The following is a 19,840-nucleotide window of genomic DNA, read 5'->3' on the forward strand; positions in this document are numbered from 1 at the left end:
CTCTCGCTCTCTCTTCTCTCTATCGTTCCGTTCCTGCTCCCAGCTGTTCCTATTCCCCTAATCATCATTTAGTCTTCCCACACCTGTTCCCGATCCCTTCCCCTGATTAGAGTCCCTATTTATTCCTTTGTGTTCCGTTCCTGTCCCGTCGGTTCCTTGTTTAGTATTCACCGTGCTGTGATTGTGTTTCGCCCTGTCCTGTCGTGTTTTTTGCCTTCATCAGATGCTGCGTGTGAGCAGGTGTCTCTGTCAACTACGGCCTGCGCCTACCCGAAGCGACCTGCAGTCTGTGGCCGCTTCTCTTGTTATTCCCCTCTACAGACTAGAGGATTTCTGTGATTCCCTGTTTGGACTTGAATAAACTCTGTTTCTGTTAAGTCGCTTTTGGGTCCTCTATCACCTGCATGACAAGGGGTTGTGTGGATTTCCATGTTTTGCAGATACTGTATAAATAACTGAGTTTACATTTGTGTTGAAGTTCTGAAAGTGGCTAAATAGTATCAGGAAATCTTTTATAACATATTTATGTAAGAAGTGAGACAGGATTTCCCTTAAAAAACACAATTTAGAATGAAACAAGATAACCATCATGTAGAAATATGACCTCGTAGAGAATGTCACTGTATGTTAGGACTTTACAAACGTCATTTGTTTTCCGTGTCATACCTCATAAGAATTTTTGGTTCATAGGTCTTATCAAATTCTCAAATTGGTAGTGATAGTTCTAGACAATGATTAATCTCTCTCTGTGTGTGTGTGTGTGTCTCTCAGTATGGCACAGGCCAGGGGCTCTGAACACACGTCCCTTCTCTCTTTCCCTCACAGCCTTGTCAGCGATGTCATGGCTGCCAATCCAAATGCCTCTCTCCTGCATCAGAGCGGTGGGATATCACTCATCAGCATCAACGTGTTTTGGCAGACAGACTTCTTGCAAGAGACCCAGGTCACAGCAGGAAAAAGGGAGGAGGAGTGGAGAGAGGCGATGGATTGGTGGAGTAGAAGAGAGCTAAAATGAAGGGATGGAGTGGTGAAGAGGTGGAGGAGAGGGATGGAGGAGTGGAGGGAGGGATGGAGGAGTGGAGAGATGGAGGGTAGAGGGATGAGGAGTGGAGAAGTGGAGTAGAGGGATGGAGGGAAGGGTAGAGGGATGATGAGTGGAGAGTTGGAGTAGAGGGATGTAGAGGTGGAGGGGTGAAGGAAAGGGAGGAGGGGTAGAGGGATGGAGGAGTGGAGAGGTGGAATAGAGAGGTGGAGGAAAGGGATGGAGGGGTGGAGGGGTGGAGGGGTGGAGTGGTAGAGGGATGAGGAGTAGGGAGGTGGAGTAGAGAGGTGGAGGAAAGGGATGGAGAGGTGGAGTGGTAGAGGGATGAGGAGTAGGGAGGTGGAGTAGAGAGGTGGAGGAAAGGGATGGAGAGGTGGAGTGGTAGAGGGATGGAGGAGTGGAGAGGTGGAAGAAAGTGTTGGAGGAGTGGAGAGATAGAGGACAGGGTGGGAAGTGTAGAGGGATCGAGGAGTGGAGAAGTGGAGTAGAGGGATGGAGGGAAGGGATGGATGGAGGGTAGAGGGATGATGAGTGGAGAGTTGGAGTAGAGGGATGTAGAGGTGGAGGGGTGAAGGAAAGGGAGGAGGGGTAGAGGGATGGAGGAGTGGAGAGGTGGAATAGAGAGGTGGAGGAAAGGGATGGAGGGGTGGAGGGGTGGAGGAGTGGAGGGGTGGAGTGGTAGAGGGATGAGGAGTAGGGAGGTGGAGTAGAGAGGTGGAGGAAAGGGATGGAGTGGTGGAGTGGTAGAGGGATGGAGGAGTGGAGAGGTGGAAGAAAGTGTTGGAGGAGTGGAGAGATAGAGGACAGGGTTGGAAGTGTAGAGGGATGGAGGAGTGGAGAGGTGGAGTAGAGAGGTGGAGGAAAGGGATGAGGGGTAGAGGGATGGAGGAGAGGAGTGATAGAGGGGTAGAGAGGCTAATGGACTCCTGACAGGGCAGGATTATTGGAAAGTGGAGGTGGGTGACGACCTTCCACTAGGTGGGAGATCTATAGCCACGTGACCTCTTCATCTCCAGTCTTTAATTAAGCATGATTTAATCTACAGTACATATATGTGGTCCATCTTAGCTATATGCATGAATTTGCCAACTTAAAATAATTATGTAAAGCCTATTCATAGTACATACATTAGGCTACACAATTAGAGTGAGCTACTCATGAAAGTAAACTGTTTTGACCAACAGTTTAGTAACAATGGTAATTGTATTTCCTAGAATGTCAACCCTTCAAGAGGAATGGTTATGGTTACGGTTAGTAAAAGCCATGTCCCATACTACTCATTCACTTAGTATAAATATTCTACAACTTGTAAAGTTTTGGTCCCATGTTTCATAAACTGAAGTAAAAATACCAGAAATGTTCCATATGCATAAAAAGCTTATTTCTCCCCTTTAGTGAGCATTTCTCCTTTGCCAAGATAATCCATCCACTGTTTGGTCGGGCCAATTTAGGTAGTATGTACATGAATGTATAGTTAAAGTGACTATGCATATAAAATAAACAAAGAGTAGCAGCAGCGTAAAAGAGGGGTTGGGGGAGGCACACAATGCAAATAGTCCGGGTAACCATTTGGTTACCTGTTCAGGATGGCTTGGGGGTAAAAACTGTTGAGAAGCCTTTTTGTCCTAGACTTGGTACTCCGGTACCGCTTGCCATGCGGTAGTAGAGAGAACAGTCCATGACTGGGGTGGCTGGGGTCTTTGACAATTTTTAGGGCCTTCCTCTCACACCGCCTGGTGTAGAGGTCCTGGATGGCAGGCAGCTTAGCCCCAGTGATGTACTGGGCCGTATGCACTACCCTCTGTAGTGCCTTGCGGTCAGAGGCCGAGCAATTGCCGTACAGGGCAGTGATGGAACCAGTCAGGATGCTCTCGATGTTGCAGCTGTATAATCTTTTGAGGATCTCAGGACCCATGCCAAATCTTTTTAGTTTCCTGAGGGGGAATAGGCTTTGTCGTGCCATCTTCATGACTGTCTTGGTGTGTTTGGACCAATCTAGTTTGTTGTTGATGTGGACACCAAGGAATTTGAAGCTCTCAACATGCTCCACTACAGCCCAGTCGATGAGAATGGGGACGTGCTCGGTGCTCCATTTCCTCTAGTCCACAATCATCTCCTTAGTCTTGGTTACGTTGAGGGACAGGTCTCGGACCTCCTCCCTATAGACTGTCTCGCCATTGTCGGTGATCAGGCCGACCAGCAAACTTAATGATGGTGTTGGAGTCGTGCCTGGCCATGCAGTCGTGGGTGAACAGGGAGTACAGGAGTGGACTGAGCACGCACCCCTGGGGAGCTCCAGTGTTGAGGATCAGCAAGGCAGATGTGTTGCTATCTACACCCACCACCTGGGGGTGGCCTGTCAGGAAGTCCAGGATCCAGGTGCAGAGGGAAATGTTTAGTCCCAGGATCCTTAGCTTGGTGATGAGCTTTGAGGGTACTATGGTGTTGAACGTTGAGCTGTAGACAATGAACAGCATTCTCACATAGGTATTCCTTCTGTCCAGGTGGGAAAGGGCAGTGTGGAGTGCAATAGAGATTGCATCATCTGTGGATTAGTTTGGGTGGTATGCAAATTGGAGTAGGTCTAGGGTTTCTGGGATAATGGTGTTGATGTGAGTCATTATCAGCCTTTCAAAGCACTTCATGGCTACGGACGTGACTGCTACGGGTCTGTAGTCACTTAGGCAGGTTGCCTTTGTGTTCTTGGGCACAGGGACTATAGTGGTCTGCTTGAAGCATGTTGGTATTACAGACTCAATCAGGGACATATTGAAAATGTCAGTGAAGACACCTGCCAGTTGGTCAGAACATGCCCAGAGCACATGTCCTGGTAATCCGTCTGGCCCTGCAGCCTTGTGTATGTTGACCGGTTTAAAGGTCTTACTCACGTCGGCTACAGAGACCGTGATCACACAGTCGTCCAGAATGGCTGATGCTCTCATGCATGCCTCAGTGTTGCTTGCCTCGAGGCGAGCATAGAACTGATTTAGCTCATCTGGTAGGCTCGTGTCACTGGGCAGCTCGCGGCTGTGCTTCCCTTTGTAGTCTGTAATAGTTTGCAAGCCCTGCCACATCCGATGGACGTCGGAGCCGGTGTAGTATGATTCAATCTTTGCCCTGTATTGATGCTTTGCCTGTTTGATGGTTCGTCTCAGGGCATAGCGGGATTTCTTGTAAGCTTCTGGGTTAGAGTCCCGCACCTGGAAAGCGGCATCTCTACCCTTTAGCTCAGTGCGAATGTTGCCTGTAATCCATGGCTTCTGGTTAGGGTATGTACATACAGCCACTGTGGGGACGATGTCGTCAATGCACTTATTGATAAAGCCAGTGACTGATGTGGTGTATTCCTCAATGTCATCGGAAGAATCCCGGAACATGTTCCAGTCTGTGATAGCAAAGCAGTCCTGTAGCTTAGCATCTGCTTCATCTGACCATTTGACCAGAGTTACTGGTGCTTCCTGCTTTCATTTTTGATTGTAAGCAGGAATCAGGAGGATAGAGTTGTGGTCGGATTTACCAAATGGAGGGCGAGGGAGACCTTTGTATGCGTCTCTGTGTGTGGAGTACAGGTGATCTAGCATTTTGTCCTTCTGGTTGCACATTTAACATGTTGATAGAGATTTGGTAGAACTGATTTTTGTTTCCCTGCATTAAAGTCTCCAGCCACTAGGAGCGCCGCCTCTGGGTGAGTGGTTCCCTGTTTTCTTATTTCCTTATACAGCTGACTGAGTGCGGTCTTAGTGCCAGCATCTGTCTGTGGTGGTAAATAAACAGCCACGAAAAGTATAGCTGAGAACTCTCTAGGCAAGTAGTGTAGCCTGCAGTTCATCACAATATACTCTACTTCAGACGAGCAAAATCTAGAGACTTCCTTAGATTTCGTGCACCAGCTGTTGTTTACAAATATGCACAGACCGCTTCCCCTCATCTTACCGGAGTGTGCTGTTGTATCCTGCCAGTGCAGCGTGTATCCCAATGATGTCCCGTTGGTAGGATATTCGTGATCGTACCTCGTCTAGTTTATTGTCCAATGATTGCACGTTGGCGAGTAATATTGACGGTAACGGCAGCTTTCCCTGTTGCCTGCTGTGGGTCTGGACGAGGCATCCAGCTCTTCATCCTCTGAGTCGCTTCCTTTTGCGAACAATTGGGATGTCTGCCCTGTGGGGTCTTTGGAGAATAGCGTGTGAGTCCTGCTTGTTGTTGTTGTTGTTGTTGAAGAAAACTTCATCTAATCCGAGGTGAGTGACTGCTGTCCTGATATCCAGAAGCTCTTTTCTTCCGTAAGATACGGTTGCAGAAACATTATGTACAAAATAATGTACAAATATCGCGAAAACCCCCCCACATAATAGCACAATTGGTTAGGAGACCTTAAAAAGGCGGCCATCTCCTCCGACGTCATTTGGTATGTGCGGGCTTTTAAGCTACGGACAACAAACACAACTACATTAAATCGATGGGAATTTGAATGAACAGATACCGTAACGGGATCCTGAGGCCGACTGTCGGGCTATTCATCCATCGCTGTCACTTTGTGTTTCAGCACCATGTTGCAAGGATCTGTGCACACTTCCTGGAAGCTGAAAATATCCCTGTTCTTCCATGGCCTGCATACTCACCACACATGTCAACCATTGAGCATGTTTGGGATGCTCTGGATCGACATGTACAACAGCATGTTCCAGTTCCAGCCAATATCTATCAATTTCGCACACCCCATCTACAGACCACAATCAACCAGCCCGATGCAAAGGAAATGTGTCACGCTGCATGAGGCAAATGGTGGTCACACTAGATACTGACTGGTTTTCTAATCCTCTCCACTACCTTTTTTTTGTTAAGGTATCTGTGACCAACAGATGCATATCTGTATTCCCAGTCAAGTGAAATCCATAGATTAGGGCCTAATGAAAGTATTTAAATTGACTGATTTCCTTATGAGAACCGTAACTAAGTAAAATCTTTGAAATTGTTGCATGTTGCATTTATATTTTTGTTCAGTATATATATATACGTATATATATATATATATATATACACTGTCGCCAGTTTGTGTTCATCTGTTTCACACCATCTATGCCTTCCTGCCTTTATTGCAGGTCATTGAGGGATACCATTGAATTTGAACTCAATTTTTATCCACCGTGACCTAACTGCGATCTCGGCACACTGACTCAGTCATAATAAACATTCTAAAACATGGTTGTCAAACATGGCTGTTTGTTGAACGTGGTTATTAGTGTGGACAGGATGAGGCTATACAACTTTGCTGCACTGATCCAACACTTACACAAGCTGCATCGCAAATGGCACCCTATTCCATATGGCCCATGGTCAACCAAGGTATCATCATGCTGTATGGTTGTGTGCAAGGACACAATGGGTGATTTAAAATGCGTATAGCTGCGATCCAGAAACAGCGAACCATTCATCAGCAACATCAGCATTTCTCATGCTGTTTTTACATTGGGTAATTACACTATCGATCGACCTGATAACATCAAGCAGTACATTATTTCCATAAAACCTCATCAACTATAGATGGTCTTTAAATTAAATTCATTATGAGGTGATGGGAGAGACTATTTAGTGCTGGTAGTCTTTAAGATTTTTAACTCGTTGTGCTCTTTTCTTAATGAAAGTTATTTTTCAAAGCTTGTGTCTGAGCTTGTGAGGCACCTTCCTGTGTGTGGAAGCACAGGCTTGCATTCATCAGGTGAGCAGTATCAGGGATGCTTTCATTAGCCACCAAACGGACGAAAACTGACTGAGAAAAATGGAGGGACTACCTGGACTTTCCAATAAGAAATGGTCATTTTCGTTTTCCGTTGCAAAATATTTTGCTACAGTGTTCCCTCATGAACGTGACCCAGATGTGCCTCTGCATAACATAAAGAGAGTGCAGAGGGAGTAGGCACAAGCCTGTCATCTAAAATTGACAGGACAATCACACACGTTGACAAGACAATTGGAAAAATATGACTGAAGAACTAAAGCAATCGACAGGGTATGAGGCTATTAACTGCATAAGCCACAGAGATGATGCTTGTCTGTTGCTCTCACCTCTTTGCCATAAGGATACAAAAGGAGTGTCTGGAGACATCTAGTGGCCAACGTGAAGCATGTTTCCAGAATTCATTGCACTAATGCCACAGGTGTAGTAGGATGAGGAAAGGCCCTTTGCATTGTCAATACATACAAATATTACTTATGTTCTCCTACTACTACTTTGTGATCTTGAGCTGATGACTATCAACAGAGATGTTTAAAAAACACTGTCTGAAGATAGTGAGTTCTGCAGACAAGAGACAAACAGGGGAGAGCAGTACGATCGGGTTCAAGTTCACTTTTGCATGAATAGACTGTTCTCACTGCTTCCGCACGGCAAGCGGTAACGGTGCATCAAGTCTGACACGAACAGGCTCTGAACAGCTTCTATTCCCAAGGCATAAGACTGCTAAATTGCTAACCGAATGGCTACACAGACAGTGTAGCCTTGTATTTAATTATTGCGCTGTCTATATGCACACTCACAGGACTCTACACAAACACACACACTGACACTCCATCACACACAAACATTTATACTGACTCTACATACAAGTATACACTCACACTATCATCATTTATGCTGCTGCTGTGTTGTATATCCTAGTCACCTTACCGCTATACATATGTACTTCCGTCACTGCAGTATCCCTGCCCATTTTAAATATGATACTGACCATGTATATAGCTTCTGACTTACCTGTGTTTAAAAAATATATATATTTTTTGCTGTTCTAACTTGTATTTTTGTTAGTTCTACATCGATATAACGGCATTGTTGGGTCTGGAGCTGGAAATAAAGGCATTTCACTGTACTTGTGCACGTGACATTAAAATTTGAAACTTGAATTAATGATAGATTATTCCTTCATGTATTAATCTTTCCATGGATCAATGATTCAAAGAGCCATGTGCCCATTAATCAACACAATTTTTTGTCCACTGTCAGTAAACAGACATGTACAGAAAAAGCATAGCCACGTTTGTTGCAAGATATGTTTCAGAGTGATCTGTTAGCATTAGACTCCATGGAGGGCTGTAGCATTAGACTCCAGGGAGGGCTGTAGCAGTATAATTCAGGGAGGGCTGTAGCAGTATAATCCAGGGAGTGCTGTAGCAGTATAATCCAGGGAGAGCTGTAGCATTAGACTCCAGGGAGGGCTGTAGCATTAGACTCCAGGGAGTGCTGTAGCAGTAGACTCCAGGGAGGACTGTAGCATTAGACTCCAGGGAGGGCTGTAGCATTAGACTCCAGGGAGGGCTGTAGCAGTATAATCCAGGGAGGGCTGTAGCAGTAGACTCCAGGGAGGACTGTAGCATTAGACTCCAGGGAGGGCTGTAGCATTAGACTCCAGGGAGGGCTGTAGCATTAGACTCCAGGGAGGGCTGTAGCATTAGACTCCAGCGAGGACTGTAGCAGTAGACTCCAGGGAGGACTATAGCAGTAGACTCCAGTGAGGGCTGTAGCATTAGACTCCAGGGAGGGCTGTAGCATTAGACTCCAGGGAGGGCTGTAGCATTAGACTCCAGGGAGGGCTGTAGCATTAGACTCCAGGGAGGACTGTAGCATTAGACTCCAGGGAGAGCTGTAGCATTAGACTCCAGGGAGGGCTGTAGCATTAGACTCCAGGGAGGGCTGTAGCATTAGACTACAGGGAGGGCTGTAGCATTAGACTCCAGGGAGGACTGTAGCATTAGACTCCAGGGAGGGCTGTAGCATTAGACTCCAGGGAGAGCTGTAGCATTAGACTCCAGGGAGGGCTATAGCAGTAGACTCCAGGGAGGGCTGTAGCATTAGACTCCAGGGAGGGCTGTAGCATTAGACTCCAGTGAGGACTGTAGCATTAGACTCCAGGGAGGGCTATAGCATTAGACTCCAGGGAGGACTGTAGCATTAGACTCCAGGGAGGGCTGTAGCATTAGACTCCAGGGAGGACTGTAGCATTAGACTCCAGGGAGGGCTATAGCATTAGACTCCAGGGAGGGCTGTAGCAGTATAATCCAGGGAGGGCTGTAGCAGTAGACTCCAGGGAGGACTGTAGCATTAGACTCCAGGGAGGGCTGTAGCAGTAGACTCCAGGGAGGACTGTAGCATTAGACTCCAGGGAGGACTGTAGCATTAGACTCCAGGGAGGACTGTAGCATTAGACTCCAGCAAGGGCTGTAGCATTAGACTCCAGGGAGGGCTGTAGCATTAGACTCCAGGGAGGGGTGTAGCATTAGACTCCAGGGAAGGCTGTAGCAGTAGACTTTATAATTTTTTAAATTTCACCTTTATTTAACCAGGTAGGCCAGTTGAGAACAAGTTCTCATTTACAACTGCGACCTGGCCAAGATAAAGCAAAGCAGTGAGACACAAACTACAACACAGAGTTACACATGGAATAAACAAACGTACAGTCAATAACACAATAGAAAAAGTCTATATACAGTATGTACAAATGAGGTAAGATTGGGGAGGTAAGGCAATAAATAGGCCGTAGTGGTGAAGTAATTACAATTTAGCAATTAAACACTGGAGTGATAGATGTGCAGAAGATGAATGTGCAAGTAGAGGTACTGGGGTGCAAAGGAGCAAAAAATAATAATAACAATATGGCGATTAAGTAGTTGGAAGGGCTATTTACAGGTGGGCTATGTATTGGTGCAATGATCTGTAAGCTGCTCTGACAGCTGGTGCTTAAAGCTAGTGAGGGAGATATGTGTCTCCAGCTTCAGTGATTTTTGCAGTTCAATCCAGACATTGGCAGCAGAGAACTGGAAGGAAAGACGGCCAAAGGGGAATTGTCTTTGGGGGTGACCAGTGAGATATAGCTGCTGGAGCTCGTGCTACGGGTGGGTGCTGCTATGGTGACCAGTGAGTTGAGATAAGGCGGGGCTTTACCTAGCAAAGACTTGTAGATGACCTGGAGCCAGTGGGTTTGGCGACAAGTATGAAGCGAGGGTCAGTCAATGAGAGCATACAGGTCACAGTGGTGGGTAGTATATGGTGCTTTGGTGACAAAATAGATGGCACTGTGATAGACTGCATCCAATTTGTTGAGTAGAGTATTGGAGGCTATTTTGTAAATGACATTGCCGAAGTCGAGGATCAGTAGGATGGTCAATTCTACGAGGGTATGTTTGGCAGCATGAGTGAAGGATGCTTTGTTGCGAAATAGGAAGCCAATTCTAGATTTAATTTGGGATTGGAGATGCTTAATGTGAGTCTGGAAGGAGAGTTTAGAGTCTAACCAGACACCTAGGTATTTGTAGTTGCCCACATATTCTAAGTCAGAACCGTCCAGAGTTGTGATGCTGGACGGGCGGGTGGGCAGGTGCGCACAGCAATCGGTTGAAGAGCATGCATTTAGTTTTACTTGCATTTAAAAGCAGTTGGAGGCCAAGGAAGGAGAGTTGTATGACATTGAAGCTCGTCTGGAGGTTAGTTAACTCAGTGTCCAAAGAAGGGCCAGAAAAATTCAGAATGGTGTTGTCTGCGTAGAGGTGGATGAAAGAATCACCAGCAGCAAAAGTGACATCATTGATGTATACAGAGAATAGAGTCGGCCCGAGAATTGAACCCTGTGGCACCCCCATAGAGACTGCCAGAGGTTCGGACAACAGGCCCTCCGATTTGACACACTGAACTATATCAGAGAAGTAGTTGGTGGACGCAGACTCCATGCAGGGCTGTATCTGTCGACTCCATTTGAGGGCTGTAGCAGTAGACTCCATGGAGGGCTGTAGCATTAGACTCCATGGAGGGCTGCAGCTGTAGACTGCATAGAGGGCTGTAGCAGTAGACTCCTGGGAGGGCTGTAGCAGTAGTCAAAAGTTCGGACACACCTACTCATTCAAGGGTTTTTCTTTATTCTAACTATTTTCTACATTGTAGAATAATAGTGAAGACATCAAAGCTATAACAACACATATATAATCATGCAGTAACCAAAGAATTGTTAAACAAATATATATATAAATATATTTTATATTATATATTCCTCAATGTAGCCAACCTTTGCCTTGATGAAAGTTTTGCACAATCTTGCATTCTCTGAACCAGCTTCACCTGGAATGCTTTTCCAACCGTCTTAAAGGAGTTCCCACATGTGCTGTGTCATGACGTTGGCCTGGGGGGTAGGTTTATGACAGTCATAAATACCTCTTCCCCCCCCTTTTTCCTCTCTCTACCCTACAGATGTTACATTTGAAAAACCCTTGGTTAACATAGAGATTCTGGGAACATCAGAAGGTGGGGGGAAATGAACTATATTCTGGTAATCAGACCAGATTGGTACTTAATGAATATGATGTCAGTTCGGTTGTCATCTGAGACATTCTCATCAATGATAAGATGACATAAACTCTACAGTGGAAAGTCTACACATCAGAGTTATCGGATTCACATGGAATTGTTGTTCAATTTAAATGTTTGAATATGAAATTATTCGTGATGGGATGAAATGTGATTTTAGCTTCTAAAATGTGAGATTTAGATTTTCATAAGATAGGGCTCTGCTCAATCAATGGCCCGGCCCTGTGAAGGGACATGGGCTATAAAACTTATCGAACACCCCCTCCTCTCCCTTCCTATATAAGCCCTTAACGATAATATAACCTCCTGTTCCGAGGACGTGAGGACGATGGTCCTATGTCAGAATGGTTCAGATAATAACTACAGAACGAAGCCAACATCAGCGTGAGCTTTGGTTGCGAATGGTATGAACTTTGAACTCTTATTCAGTACAGAAGTGATACCTCCTAGCCATTGAGTTAGCAATAGCAGATGCAAACGCAGGTTAGGAAGGAAGAGACAGAGTATCCCGTCTACCACACAACGACGACGTTACTACAACGTATCCAAATGACAACCAGAGACATTCTTCAAAGGACTCAGTTGGGCAACACGGCCTTCCATCTACCACCAACCTACCGAAGCGCAGCACAGAGTAAATTTTTTGCATTTTCTTTTTCCAAATGGGCGGTAATCTAGAATGCATAAGATACTGTATTTACGATAGCACAGCTTCGGCCTTTGTTCCTCAGTCTTCCCGCTCCTTCACTCAAACCCAGACCCTTTTCTTTTGCGTAACAAGCTGTCATATCTGTTCTGCCCGCTAGGGACGTTTTCCTTTATGATGTAATTTGTAATCAAGTTATGATTTAATTATATGTATGTGTAATTCTGTGTGATTAGTTAGGTATTTAGTAAATAAATGATTAAACCCAATTTTGTATTGCTGATTCAACTTGTTAGCCAGGGTTCGTGCAGATAACTAAGAATTTACAACTTTCAGATGAGACTGAATTAAGATGACGATTAATATTGACTGCTATTGATGTAAAATATTACTAGGTCTTTAAGAGTTCATTTGGAAGATAACAGCTCTATAAATATTATTTTGTGGTGCCCGACTCTCTAGTTAATTACATTTACATGATTAGCTCAATCAGGTAATATTAATTAAGGAGAAATTATTTTATAGAATAGCATGTCATATCACATATCGCATAGCCAAAGACACGACAGCTGCTTTTCCTTCACTCTCAACACTCCATCACTCTCCTTCTTGTGGTCCTTCTGTAGCTCAGTTGGTAGAGCATGGCGCTTGTAATGCCAGGGTAGTGGGTTCGATCCCCCGGGACCACCCATACGTAGAATGTATGCACACACGACTGTAAGTCGCTTTGGATAAAAGCGACTGCTAAATGGCATATATTATTATTATTAAATAGCCATTACACAGCTTGAAGGTGTGTTGGGTCATTGTCCCTTTTGAAAAACAAATGATAGTCCCACTAAGCACAAACCAGATGGGATGGTGTATTACTGCAGAGTGCTGTGGTAGCCATGCTTGTTAAGCATGCCTTGAATTCTAAATAAATCACAGACAATATCACCAGCAAAGCACGCCCACACATGGGGTGGAATGACACATGCGGAGATCATGTGTTCACCTACTCTGTGTCTCACAAAGACACGTTTGGAACCAAAAATCTCAGATTTGGAATCATCAAACCAAATGACAGATTTCCACCAGTCTAATGTCCATTGCTCGTGTTTCTTGGCCCAAGGAAGTCTCTTCTTATTATTGGTGTCCTTTAGTAGTGGTTAATTTGCAGCAATTGACCATGAAGGCCTGATTCACACAGTCTCCTCTGAACAGTTGATATTGAGATGTGTCTGTTACTTGAACTCTGTGAAGCATTTATGTGGGCTGCAATTTCTGAGGCTGGTAACTCTAATGAACTTATCCTCTGCAGCAGAGGTAACTCTGGGTATTCCTTTCCTGTGGCAGTCATCATGAGAGCTAGTTTCATCATAGCGCTTGATGGTTTTTGCAACTGCACTTGAAGAAACTTTCAACGTTTTTCAAATTTTCCAGATTGACTGACCTTCATGTCTTAAAGTAATGACGGACCTGGTCTTTTACCAATTAGGGCTATCTTCTGTATACCCCTATATTCCGCCCTACCTTGTCACAACACAGCTGATCGATTCAAATGCATTAAGAAGGAAATATATTAACTTTTAACAAGGCACAACTGTTAACTGAAATTCATTCCAGGTGACGCTAGGTAGAGGATGCCTGGTTGCTCTTCAAAAGTGCTTTCCTCTCCATCTTAAATAAGCATGCCCCATTCAAAAAATGTAGAACTAAAAACAGATATAGCCCTTGGTTCACTCCAGACATGACTGTCCTTTACCAGCACAAAAACATCCTGTGGCGTTCTGCATTAGCATCGAATAGCCCCCGCGATATGCAACTCTTCAGGGAAGTCAGGAACCAATATAGTCAGTCAGTTAGGAAAGCTAAGGCTAACTTTTTCTAACAGAAATTTGCATCCTGTAGCACTAATTCCAAAAAGTTCTGGGACACTGTAAAGTCCATGGAGAATAAGAGCACCTCCTCCCAGCTGCCCACTGCACTGAGGAAAGGAAACACTGTCACCGCAGATAAATCTACGATGATCTATAATTTCAATAACCATTTTACCACGTCTGGCCATGCTTTCCACCTGGCTACCCCTACCCTGGCCGACATCTCAGCACCCCCTGCAGCATCTCCCCCCCCGCTTCTCTTTCACCCAAATCCAAACAACTGATGTTCTGAAAGAGCTGCAAAGTATGGATCGCTACAAATCAGCTGGGCTAGACAATCTGGACCCTCTCTTTCTAAAATTATCTGCCGAAATTTTTGCAACCCCTATGCAGAGGAAGATTGAAGAGGGCCTCAAAAGAGTCCGGACAACAGAAGTTTTGTGTTTTGAACTTCTCAGTGGAGCACCCTTCAAAGGAGTCATCTCAAGGGTGATGACGGGTGTTCAGGTTCAATACCTGAAGAGAATTCCTGGTGTGGGTGGTGCCCGGTGTCCTAACCTCTGGGTGAATGGAGAAGAATAAGAAAGTCTGTTGGTGCTGTTGTTTTTTGATAAAGAGCAAATACCTACGCATGTGAAGCTTGGTTATGTAAGATACTCCGTAGGAACTTTCGTCCCCAAACTACTGCAGTGTAAGAATTGTGAAGGATTTTGCCATGTTTCAAGTGTGTGCAGACGAACAGCGTATACTGAAGAATGGTGATGTAGAAGGATGACAGTGATGTAATTGTGGTGAGGATCATGATTCTGAGTTTCTGGAGTGCCCTGTAAGTGTGAAGTAGATTGAGGTGACAAAAGTTAGTGGTCAATCGAATCTCATATGCGATTTTAAAATAATTGAGAAAACAAGTGAAGCTAGTGAAGACATTGCAGTGGATACACCACAGCCTGTAGTAAATGTTTGCTGCCAGACAAAAGATACCCTGTGTGTGAAAAAGATGGATTTTGTTGCGTTCATTGCCACAGTTATAAATTGTACAGCACAAGTCTCAAAGAGGTCTAAGAAACAGGACATTATTGTAGCTGCGGCAGAAAACATTTTGGGAATTTTACTCTGACGACTTGCAAGAGGTACTGCCACCGGAAGACCAGCCCTCCCAGGTTCCCCTTGAGCCTGTGTAGGGATCAGATCTGTTTTCTTTTTTTAACAGGAAAGTTGTTTGATTTAGTTTATTTTATACATTTCTTGGTCATTTTTTGATAGTTTGTTCAGTTTTTTGGGGGAATCCTGTTTCCATCCCGCATAGTAGGTAGTGGGATGCACATTATTAAACATTCAATTATGTGATCGCCAATATTCCATAGAAGATGGGATTGACAGGAAATCAGTTGAGAGATGGATGGAATAGCCTAGCCTCCACACCTGGCAAGGTTCTTTTGGCAGACCTATTTGTGTTTTCATATTGGTATAATATTTGTCACAATCAAATTAACATAATATAACCTGCTTGGGCTGGCCGACCCAGGAGTCGAGACAGAGCTCACACCGCCTGGAACCCGGTAAGTAGCCTATCTACACTATTCCAACTTCAGAGGGTATATTAGTGGTCAGTGGTTCTGATAAAGAATGTCATTTGCGTTGCTGAGCAGTGCCCAGGAAATAAATACATCAAATTGTTAGATGCTATAGCACCCTGGGACTCCCTAAAAACACACCGCTTTGATACAGGTGACTCTTCGTAGATGGTTAGGAGAGAATTTGCTAACCTTAACCTAATTCTCCCAACCTGCTGCGTAAGTTATCCAAACCTATTACGAAAAAGTTGGAAGTGGCTTGTTTTTAAGGAATCCAATACCACCTCGACAACGAATCAAAAGCAAACATGGATGTCAATTTTTGCACATGCTCTGTTCTACTTCCGGTCTGCGGCAGAATTGATCCCGTATTGCATGGCTGATTAGCTAGGACAAACAGGTGTGAAACAGAAAGGTGTGCACACAGGAAGAAAGGAGTGAAGTTGAAGAAGTAATGGTAGTAGGAGTAGAGACACAAGATGATGTTCCTTGTCAGAGGGATCCTGACGTGCTGCAGGTTAAGAAGGTGGACTTTCTAGCATGTATTACTTTGGTTAACTGCACAGAGCAAATGAAGAAGAAATTGAGAAAATAGGCAACGTTGTGAGTGCGGCTGAGCGTTTTTTGTGACTCAGGAACTTTTCTCCAGAAGTCTTACAAGGAATCCTGTCGATGAATGCTCCGTCCTCACAGGCACCTGATCCTGTGTAGGGACGTGATTTGAACTGTGACTGAAGGAGTGGGATGTTTTATTTATTTGAGTATTTAGTATTTTCCCCCTTCCCGCAATGAAATGTATTATTTTTGTTTTGTTTCAAAAATGTTGGTCCGCTTCCATGCTAAAAACATACCTACATACCAGTTAGGCAGCCCTCGGACCCACAGGTTCATCAGTAGGCGGGACAGTTAGATTTGTATTGAACTGTGATCAAATTGAAGTCGATGTGCAGATTGATACTGTGACACAGAGATCAATCGTATTTTGGTCAGCATACCTTCACAATTTGTCTTGCTGTTAGCAATACGTCAAAACAATTCTAACCTATCATTAGGCAATTACAAAATTGCCTGAATACTCTCTGATCTACAGTAGTTGCCTATATGACGTAATATGAAGTTAATTAGAATTGATTGTCCTTATGTATAGTGCGTATTGTCATGTGTACATACAGTTAATTCGGAAAGTATTCAGACCCCTTGACCTTAACCTCATTTTGATACATTAGCCTTAATTCTAAAATGGATAAAGAAAAAAGTATCCTCATCTACACACAATACTCCATAATGATAAAGCAAAGGTTTTTCAAATTTTTTGCAAAACTATATATTTTTTTACAGAAATGTAACATTTACATATAGTACCAGTCAAACCTTGGACACCTATCAGGACACAAGGCATGATGCAGACACATGAGGCAGATGGTTGGAGTCTTAGATGTGTATTGATCCAAAAAGGAGTAGAGCGACATCATTGATATATACAAAGAAAAGAGTCGGCCCAAGAATTGAGCCCTGTTTGAGGACCCCCATAGAGACTGCCAGAGGTCCGGACAACAGGCCCTCCGATTTGAAACACTGAACGCTATCTGAGAAGTAGTTGGTGAACCAGGCGAGGCAGTCATTTGAGAATCCAAGGCTATTGAGTCTGCCGATAAGAATGGGTGATTGACAGAGTCGAAAGCCTTGGCCAGGTCGATGATGACGGCGGCACAGAAATGTATTTTATCGATGGAGGTTATGATATCGTTTAGGACCTTGAGCGTGGCTGAGGTGCACCCATGACCAGCTCGCAAACCAGATTGCATAGTGGAGAAGGTACGGTGGGATTCGAAATGGTCGGTGTTCTGTTTATTAACTTGGCTTTCGAAGAGTGTCTCCCCCTTTGAAGATGGGGGGGATGACCGCAGCAGCTTTCCAATCTTTGTGGATCTCAGACGATATAAAAGAGATGATGAACAGGCTAGATAGAGGGGAGGCCCTCTGCAATCTTCCTCTGCTTTTCAGAAATGCATTTAATCAAAATAAGATCATTCCGAGTCACTCTGACTCCACTTTTCCAAACGCATACTTCACCATTTACAACACCTCAAGCGGGTGTCCCACATTTGCATCCTTACTCAACAAACGAATCCCAACAAGAAGTGATTCAGTATCATTCACACACTTATCCTCCACTCCAATTTTAGTGGAGGATACGTCCTCTGCCCTCTCTCTCTCCCCTGTCCTCTGTGACCCAGAAACCTGTAGGTGGTCGAGTGGTCGAGGAGAGTATGGCCTTTTCTCAACTGGATTTGCTCAACTCCTGTGTACTCTCCCCTCCGTTATCTCCTAACCAACTTTTTGAAAAAGGTCAAAAGTAATCGATGAGAGAAGATGAGAAGTGGATTAAAATGCGCTTGTCTGAAATTAGGCCATTTTTTTCATCTGGGCAAAAGCATGTCCTCCGTCCTCTCTCCTCTGTCCTCCATGACCCGGAAACTGGTGGTCGAGTGGTCGAGGAGTGTGTCAATTGGTTAATAGGTAAACGAAAGACGGTCTTCCCCTCTGCCACACCCCCTTTGAATCAGATGTTGTATTGTCAGTTAAGAAAAGCACGCACACATTTAAAAACAATATGCTACTTATCCTTTTATCGATAAAATGTCTTGCACAACTAACTTAATTAAAAAAGATATATGTTTTACACATTTATTTTGGGATCCACCCCTGTAAAGGTTACCATATGCTTCCCGGTCGAAACAGTTTGCACATATATTTATGACAAAAATGTGTGACGTTTTGGTTTGTCTTGTGTTTGGCAACGTTCTGCAGTTTTTATTCCGGCTATTTGCGCACAGGACATCATTTTATTGAGACTTGTCGAAATTCAGTAGCCGAAGTCTCACGCCCCTTCATTGTGATTGGTCAACAGTAGGGATTCTTCAATTAAGTGTTTGTTGTCATTCAACAACAGACAACTAGTTTTCATGCACAGCTAGATGTAAAATAAGGCCTCCTCTGTAAAAACTTCACAAATAATTACACATTTCTTGAGTTGTCTGAGATTAATATAGACTATTTTGAGGAAGTGTACTTATCATGGCGCCGGAGAAGATGGCTGATGTTTTACGTGCTCCTAACCGAATGTGTTTTTGTTAGTTTTTTTGCTTTGTTTGTAACTTGTTTTTTTAACTTATTCTGTACATAATGTTGCTGCTACCGTCTCTAATGACCGAAAATTGCTTCTGGACATCAGAACAGCGATTACTCACCACAAACTGGCAGAAGCTTTTGTTTCCTTTAACAAATCTTACGAGCCCGACATGAAGGACATACTGCTTTCCCAGGAACAAGCCCAAATCCCCATCATTTGCGTGAAGAGAAGATGGAGAAAAAGAGGACGGAGGTCGGGCTGCATTCTGAGAATTCGAAGGCGATCCCCACCCACTGCCTTCCATTATACTATCTAACATGCAATCATTGGACAATAAAATCAACGACCAACGAGGAAGATTAAACTACCAACTGGACATTAAAAACTGCAATATCTTATGCTTCACGGAGTCGTGGCTGAACGACAACATTATCAACATACAGCTGACTGGTTATATGCTGCATCGGCAGGATAGAACAGTGGCGTCTGATAAGACAAGGGGGGCGGAATATGTATATTTGTAAACAACAGCTGGTGCACGATATGTAAGGATGTCTCGAGATTTTTCTCCCCTGAGGTAGAGTATCTCATGATAAGCTGTAGACCACACTAACTACCTAGAGAGTTTTCATCTGCATTTTTGTAGCTGTCTACATACCACCACAGACCGATGCTGCACTAAGACCACACTCAATGAGCTGTATTCCGCCATAAGCAAACAGAAAAATGTTCATCCAGAGGCGGCACTCCTAGTGGCCGGGGACTTTAATGCAAGGAAACTTAAATCTGTTTTACTACATTTCTATCAGCATGTTAAATGTGCAACCGGAGGGAAAAAAAAACTCTCGACCATCTTTACTCCACACACAGAGACGCCTACAAAGTTCTCCCTTGCCGGAAGCACAGTGACTCGGTCAATGACAAAGTGCATCGATGATGTCGTCCCCACAGTGACCGTACGCACATACCTCAACCAGAGGCCATGGATTACAGGCAACATCCTGACTGAGCTATAGGCTAGAGCTGCCACTTTTTAAGGAGCGGGACTCTAACCTGGAAGCTTATAAGAAATTGCGATATGCCCTCCGATGAACCATCAAACAGGCAAAGGGTCAATACAGGACTAAGATCGAATCCGAATCGTACTACACCGGCTTCGACACTTGTCGGATGTGGCAAGGCTTGCAAACCATTACAGACGACAAAGGGATGCACAGCCGAGAGCTGCCCAGTGA

Source organism: Oncorhynchus gorbuscha, linkage group LG13 (genome assembly GCF_021184085.1).
Source record: "Oncorhynchus gorbuscha isolate QuinsamMale2020 ecotype Even-year linkage group LG13, OgorEven_v1.0, whole genome shotgun sequence".
NCBI lineage: Eukaryota > Metazoa > Chordata > Actinopteri > Salmoniformes > Salmonidae > Oncorhynchus > Oncorhynchus gorbuscha.